A 6,180-nucleotide genomic window follows, 5' to 3' on the forward strand; every position below is an offset into this window, starting at 1 on the left:
GTAGATATAGATAGATAGATAGATATAGATAGATAGATAGATAGATAGATAGATAGATAGATAGATAGATAGATAGATAGATAGATATACAGATATAAATATAGATAGCCAGCCCCATTGCTTCACAATCCAATGGTAAACCACCCAGTCATCTGCCTGGACTTACTGTCTTCTCCACCTCCATGTCCCCTTCTGCTCTGCAGACAGTAATCAAATCTTCATTACCATTGCTGTTGGAGGAAGCACATCAGTGGATCCTGGTGTAGCTCCCACTCACCATCCCTGTGACATCCCTTTCTCAATTGCTCCCCAGTCAACAGTTCTCTGTGCGTCGTCTCCTTCTATTAGAATGTAAGATTTTTGTGGACAAGGATTGTCTTACTTTTTTATATTTATATCCACAGCACTTAGCACAGGGCTTGGCATAAAGGAAGCACTTAATAAATGCTTTTCCATTCATTCATACATTCATTCACATAAATATCAGTTGTTGATGTGGTTAATGTTGTTGATTTTGTTTTTGTTGATGCTGATGTTGTTGAAGATGTTGGTGTTGTTGCTGATATTATCTTTGATATGGATGTTGAAGTTGATATTGTTGATGTTTTCCAGTACTTGATTCCATCAGTTAAATCGTGGCTTATCTTCTTATCTGTCACGAAAACCTCAGTTCAAATACAGCCTCAGGCACTTACTAGCTGTGTGACCTTGGGCAAGTTGCTTAATCTCTGTTTGCCTTAGAGACTGCTATGTGGCTCAGTAGATAGAGTGTTGGACCTGGAGTTGGGAAGATCTGAGTATAAATCTGGTCTCAGACACTTACTAGCTGTGTGATGTTGGGCAAGTCACTTAATTTCTATTCACCTCAATCCACTGGAGAGGGAAATGGCAAACCACTTCAATATCTTTGCCAAGAAAACCCCATGGACAGTATGGTCCATGGGGTCAGGAAGAGTAGGACATGACTTAATGACTGAACAGCCACGAAACTGCTTACTGGCTATGTCATCTTAGACAATTCATTTAGTATCTGTGAGCCTCTGTAAAAAAGGAGGTGTTGGGACTGTCATCTCTAAGGTCCCTTCCAATTTTACATCTGTAGCCTTCACTGGTTTGTTCAATTCCTTCAAAAAATTCAGATGGTGTCTCTGAGTAATCCACTGTGCTTTAAGGCAGGAGTTCAAGGCTTGGGGTCTGTAAACTCCCAGAGCATCTATGGATAGATTTCAAGGAATCCGTGAAAAACGTTATCTTTACTTCACTATAATTGGTTTCCATTGTAATTCTGTGTATTTTATTTTAAGCATTTAAAAACATTATTCTGGGAAGGGGCCCATAGGCTTCACCAAACTGACAAAGGAAGCCATGACTTACACACACACACACACACACACACACACACACACACACACGGTTAAGAAGCCCTGCTCTAAGGCCTCCCTTTGTAGGGAAATAGATTTCGAGCTGAAAGGGATCACATGGGGTTATTTAGAGACATTGTGGCGTGGGTAGAGCACTGAATTTGAATGAAGAAGACCTGGGTTTGAATCCTACACTGGACACTAACTAGCTGTGTGACAGGGCAAGTTACTTAACTTCTGTTTGCCTCAGTTTCCCCACCTGTAAAATAGGGATAGATATGGGGATAAAATGGGTATGATAATAGCACCTACCTCCTGGGATTGCTATGAAGTTCCAATGAGACAATGGAGATAAGGCATTCTGTAGATCATAAAAAGGTTATGTAGTGCAAGCCATTATTATGAGGCGCTATCCCCTCATTTTATAGAAAAAGAACCCAAGAACCAGAGAAGTCGATCAACTTGCTCAGTCACACAAGAAGCACGCAGCTTAAGTCAGGATCCAGAATCAAGTCCTTTGACACTAACCCCTGCCATCTTCCCACTGGGCCACACTGCCTCTGTCACTGGTCATTAATGGTCACTCTAAGTCCTTCTTCCTTCACATAGCTTAAAACCAAAGGTCAGGGCAATATAACCCAAAGCAGATTTGTGGCAACCAGTCTGGATAGCTGAAGACTCCTGAGCCTGCTGCTTTCCCACCATATATTCCTTGTACAGAACATGCTGATACTCAAAGGATCTGGGATTTCATTGGCACAGGACCCTCCCAGTGTGGGAACTCTCTCCACTAACCCAGATCACATAGCTAGTAAACATCTGAGGTAGGATTCAGACTCAGGTCTTCCTTATTTGAGTACTAGTGCTCTGACAACCACACTATGACGCTCCGAGAGGACCACGTTCTACAGGAAGACTTTCCCAATCCCTCTTAATTCTAATAACTTCCCTCCATTGATTATTTCCAGTCTATCATATATGTATCTTGTTCATACATAGTTATTTGCATATTGTTTCCACACTAGAGTGGGAGCTCTTTGGGACCAGGGACTGTCTTTTGCTTTCCTTTGTACCCCAGAACCTAGCACAATGCCTGGCACATTTTGTTGTTGTTCAGTCATTTCAGTCATGTCTGACTATTCATGACCTTATTTGGTGATCTTTTGGCAAAGATATTGGAGTGATTTGCCATTTCCTTTGCCACTCATTTTACAAATGAGGAAACTGAGGCAAACAGGGTGAAGTGACATGCCCAGGGTCACACAGTGAGGAAGCGATTGAGGCCAGATTTGAACTCAGGTCTTCCTGGCTCTGGGGCTGGTGTTCTACCCACAGCTCCAACCTGGCACATAGTAGGTAATTCTTGGTGTTCATCCGACTATGAAGTCAGAACAGCTTAATTCTTTAGTTTTAAAGAATCATGGACTTCAAAACTGAAAGGGATTTTAAACGCCATCTAGTTCAACCCATTCATTTTGTAGATGAGGAGACTGAGGCCCAGGGAGGTTGTGACATGAGCAAGTTCATGTAATCTAAATTGAGCCTAGGTACTCCAAGTCCAGCTAGGTGTCGCCATAGTGCACAGAGTGCCAGGCTTGGAGTCAGGAATACTCATCTTCCCGAGTTCAAATCTGGACTCAGACACTTTCTAGCTGTGTGACCCTGGGCAAGTCACTTTACCCTGTTTGCCTCAGTTTCCTCATTTGTCAAATGAGCTGGAGAAGGAAATGGCAAACCGCTCCAGAATCTCTGCCACAAAAACCCCAAATAGGGTCATGAAGACTCAGACCCAATTGAACAAGGATGCTGAGTCCAAAGTCCAGAACTCTTTCCACCGTACTAGAAAAGGTCTTCTAGACTGTCAGAGCAGCCTGACAATATTCCAGGGCCAGAGTAGGACAGAGTTTATCTTCCCCTCATTAGACTGTGAGCTTCTTGAGAGCAGGGGCCGTGTTTTTGCCTTTCTTTCTATCCCCAATACCTAGCAGCATGCCAAGCATACAGTAAGCACTTCATAAACACTTGCTGATCCTAATCTAGATGACAAAGATAGGGCCTCAATGTATGATTTTACTCCATCTACCAATGCAGGTGGATATCCTTTCTGCAACTTAGCCTTAAAGAGATGGCTAGAGCACTTCCAGGCTAACCAACTTGTCCAGGGTCCCAAAGCCAGAATGTGCCAGTGGCATGACTTGAACCCAGGCCTTCCAATGCCAGCTGTCTGCCCATCATGCCATACAGTCTCTCAGTCTGGATATTTGAGGAAGCGAGCTGGGGCGGGGGGGGGGGGGGCGCTGTATTCCTGAAAAAAAACGCCAAACCAATCCAAAAGGCATTTTTAAAGCATCTATTACATGCCAGGTACTGTGCTGAATGCTGGGAATACAAAGACAAAAAAATCAAACCATCCCTGCCTCATACACTAATTAAATTATTCAGATAATTGCTCCACTCACTACTTTACTGCATCTGTATTTATCGCCTGTCTACACAAGCCTAAAATTGCATAAATATTTGGCGCATTCCACCCTACTTTGAGTTGCATGGGCCTTCGCCCATGTGATCCTAACCCAAAGAGAAGGCAAGATTCAATTAATAACCACAACAACAGGAGCATTTATATAATGCTTTTAAGGTTTGCAAAGTGTTTTATGAATATTATTTGATCTTCACAACAACACCAGGAGGCTGAACGTTTTTTTTTAACCTAAATGCTCCAGTTGGCTTGTTTTGTGGTCAACCTTAGCTGAGCCCAATTCCCAGATTACACAGACCTCATCTGAGACGCCTAGTGAGAGGTATCAAGTACAGTAGAAAGATTTAGTCAGAAACATCAAATCCCGTCCCCGTTACTTATTATCTGTGTGACCTCGGCCAAGTCACTCTATGTCCATGGGCCTCAGTTTCCCCAGCTGTAAGATGAAGGGGCTGGACTAGAAGGGCTTGGATGTCACCACCAGCTCTGTAGCTATGAGTCTATGACTCCTCCTTGGATGCTTACTACCTGTATGATTTTAGGGGCAACTAGGTGGCACAATAGATAAAGCATCAGTCCTGGAGGCAGGAGGACCTGAGTTCAAATCCAGCTGCCTATACTTACTAACTGGGTGATCCTCGACAAGTCACTTAACCCTGTTTGCCTCAATTTCCTCTTCTGTAAAATGAAAAAAAAAAAGAAAAGGCAAACCACTCCAGTATCTTTGCCAAGAAAACCCCAAATGGGTCCCAAAGAGTCAGACACAACTGAACAACAGCCCATGTGATTTTGGAGAAGTCACTCAATATTCTAGAGGCTGACTTTCCTCATCCACAAAATGAGCCTCTGAATCCCTTCCATGGCTCCACCTAAATCCTATAGCACTTACCTAATGACACCAACTTGTTGAGATCATAACCTCAGAGGATCTGAGTCATTCCCCCAACTCCTAGAGATAAAGGGGGTGCAGGACCCAGGTTCCCAAGCAAGTCCCTGTTAAAACAATCAATTATTGTGACTGAAGAAAGATAATCTACCCACACTGTCAGCATGACAAAGGTACAGAGAAATGGGAGAGGGTTTTTTTTTTGTCTTTTGTTTTTCTTTTCCCCCCAAGGCTTCTATAGAAACCGAGGTAAAGAGAGCCCAAGAAAAGGAATAAAGAGTCTCATTTTGTAGGCCCCTCCTGTGTTAATGGCACCTAGAGCCTGCTCCCTGTCAGACAAAAGAGACGGAATCAGGGCATGTTCAATCTGAGATAATGGGTTTTTTTAATTGTTTTCAAATTCGGGATGAGCATTTTAATTGCAATGGTTGGGAGGTTAATATAACTTTCGTATTGGATTAGCTGGCTGGAAGGATGGGGTAACAACGGTAGAAAGTGGGGGAAATTGAGGTAGAATTTTAAAAAAAACTTTTATAATGCACTACATGATAGATTCCATTTCTGAGGCATCGTTTTCATTATATGTGGCAGTGGAGGGAAAATGATTTCTGTACGTAATTAGCAGTGAGATCATTGCTGAGAGTGCCAAGGTTTCTTGTTAACCCTCAGCTGGCTGAAAAAACAGAGGTCCCCTTCTGAACTCTCTACTCAAAGGATCACATATCTAGAGCTGAAAAGGACCTCAGAAGACACCCAAAGTCTCTTCTTTAGGGCCATCTAGTCTAACCCATCCATTTTATAGATGAGAAAACTGAGGCCAAGAAAGCAAAGTGATTTGCCCAAGGTCATAGGATCATAGTGCTAGAGCTGAAAGGCACCTCATTTCACAGATGAGGAAACTGAGGCACAAGGAGGTGACTGAGGAACTAAGGATCATAGATCCAGAGTTGAAGGAGACCTTAGAGACCATCCAGTTCAAATACGTCATTTTACAAGAGGAAAACTAAGGCCCAGCAAAAGGAGATGTCTTACCAAATGTCCTGTAGTCAGTAAGCATCAAAGGTAGAGTTTGAACCCAGGTCCTCTGACTCCTAAGCCAATGAACTGTGGAAGCTGAAATACAGAGAGTTAACAAGATTTTCTCAAGATGGGATACAGGTACCAAGTGGCAGAGACAGGTCTTGAAACTACATCCTTTGACTGGAACATCAATAATTTTTCCACCTTTTTTCACCCACCATTCCTATGTCTCCAAAGCACCATTAGAGGAGGTGTCACCTTAGGGAGGAAATACATCCACTGGATGCTAGTGCCCTGCAGCAAAACCTGTCCACATCCATCTTAACTACATCTCTTGGCGTAGTAGCTGGTACACAGTAGGTGCATAATAAATGCTTGTTTCCTTCTTTCCTTCCTTCCTTCCTTCCTTCCTTCCTTCCTTCCTTCCTTCCTTC

At 43.0% G+C, this 6,180-nt stretch overlaps 1 long non-coding RNA gene across 1 annotated transcript in view; it reads right to left on the reverse strand.

Moving 5' to 3' along the window:
• Positions 1 to 6,180, reverse strand: part of LOC114045581 — a 32,475-nt gene that overhangs the window by 24,587 nt on the left and 1,708 nt on the right. Inside the window, exon 2 of the long non-coding RNA XR_003569399.1 lies at positions 5,759 to 5,839. This is a non-coding gene — a long non-coding RNA (uncharacterized LOC114045581). The remainder of the gene's footprint in view (positions 1 to 5,758; positions 5,840 to 6,180) is intronic.

The sequence above is a fragment of the Vombatus ursinus genome, unplaced genomic scaffold (assembly GCF_900497805.2).
Source record: "Vombatus ursinus unplaced genomic scaffold, bare-nosed wombat genome assembly UNPS02001287.1, whole genome shotgun sequence".
NCBI lineage: Eukaryota > Metazoa > Chordata > Mammalia > Diprotodontia > Vombatidae > Vombatus > Vombatus ursinus.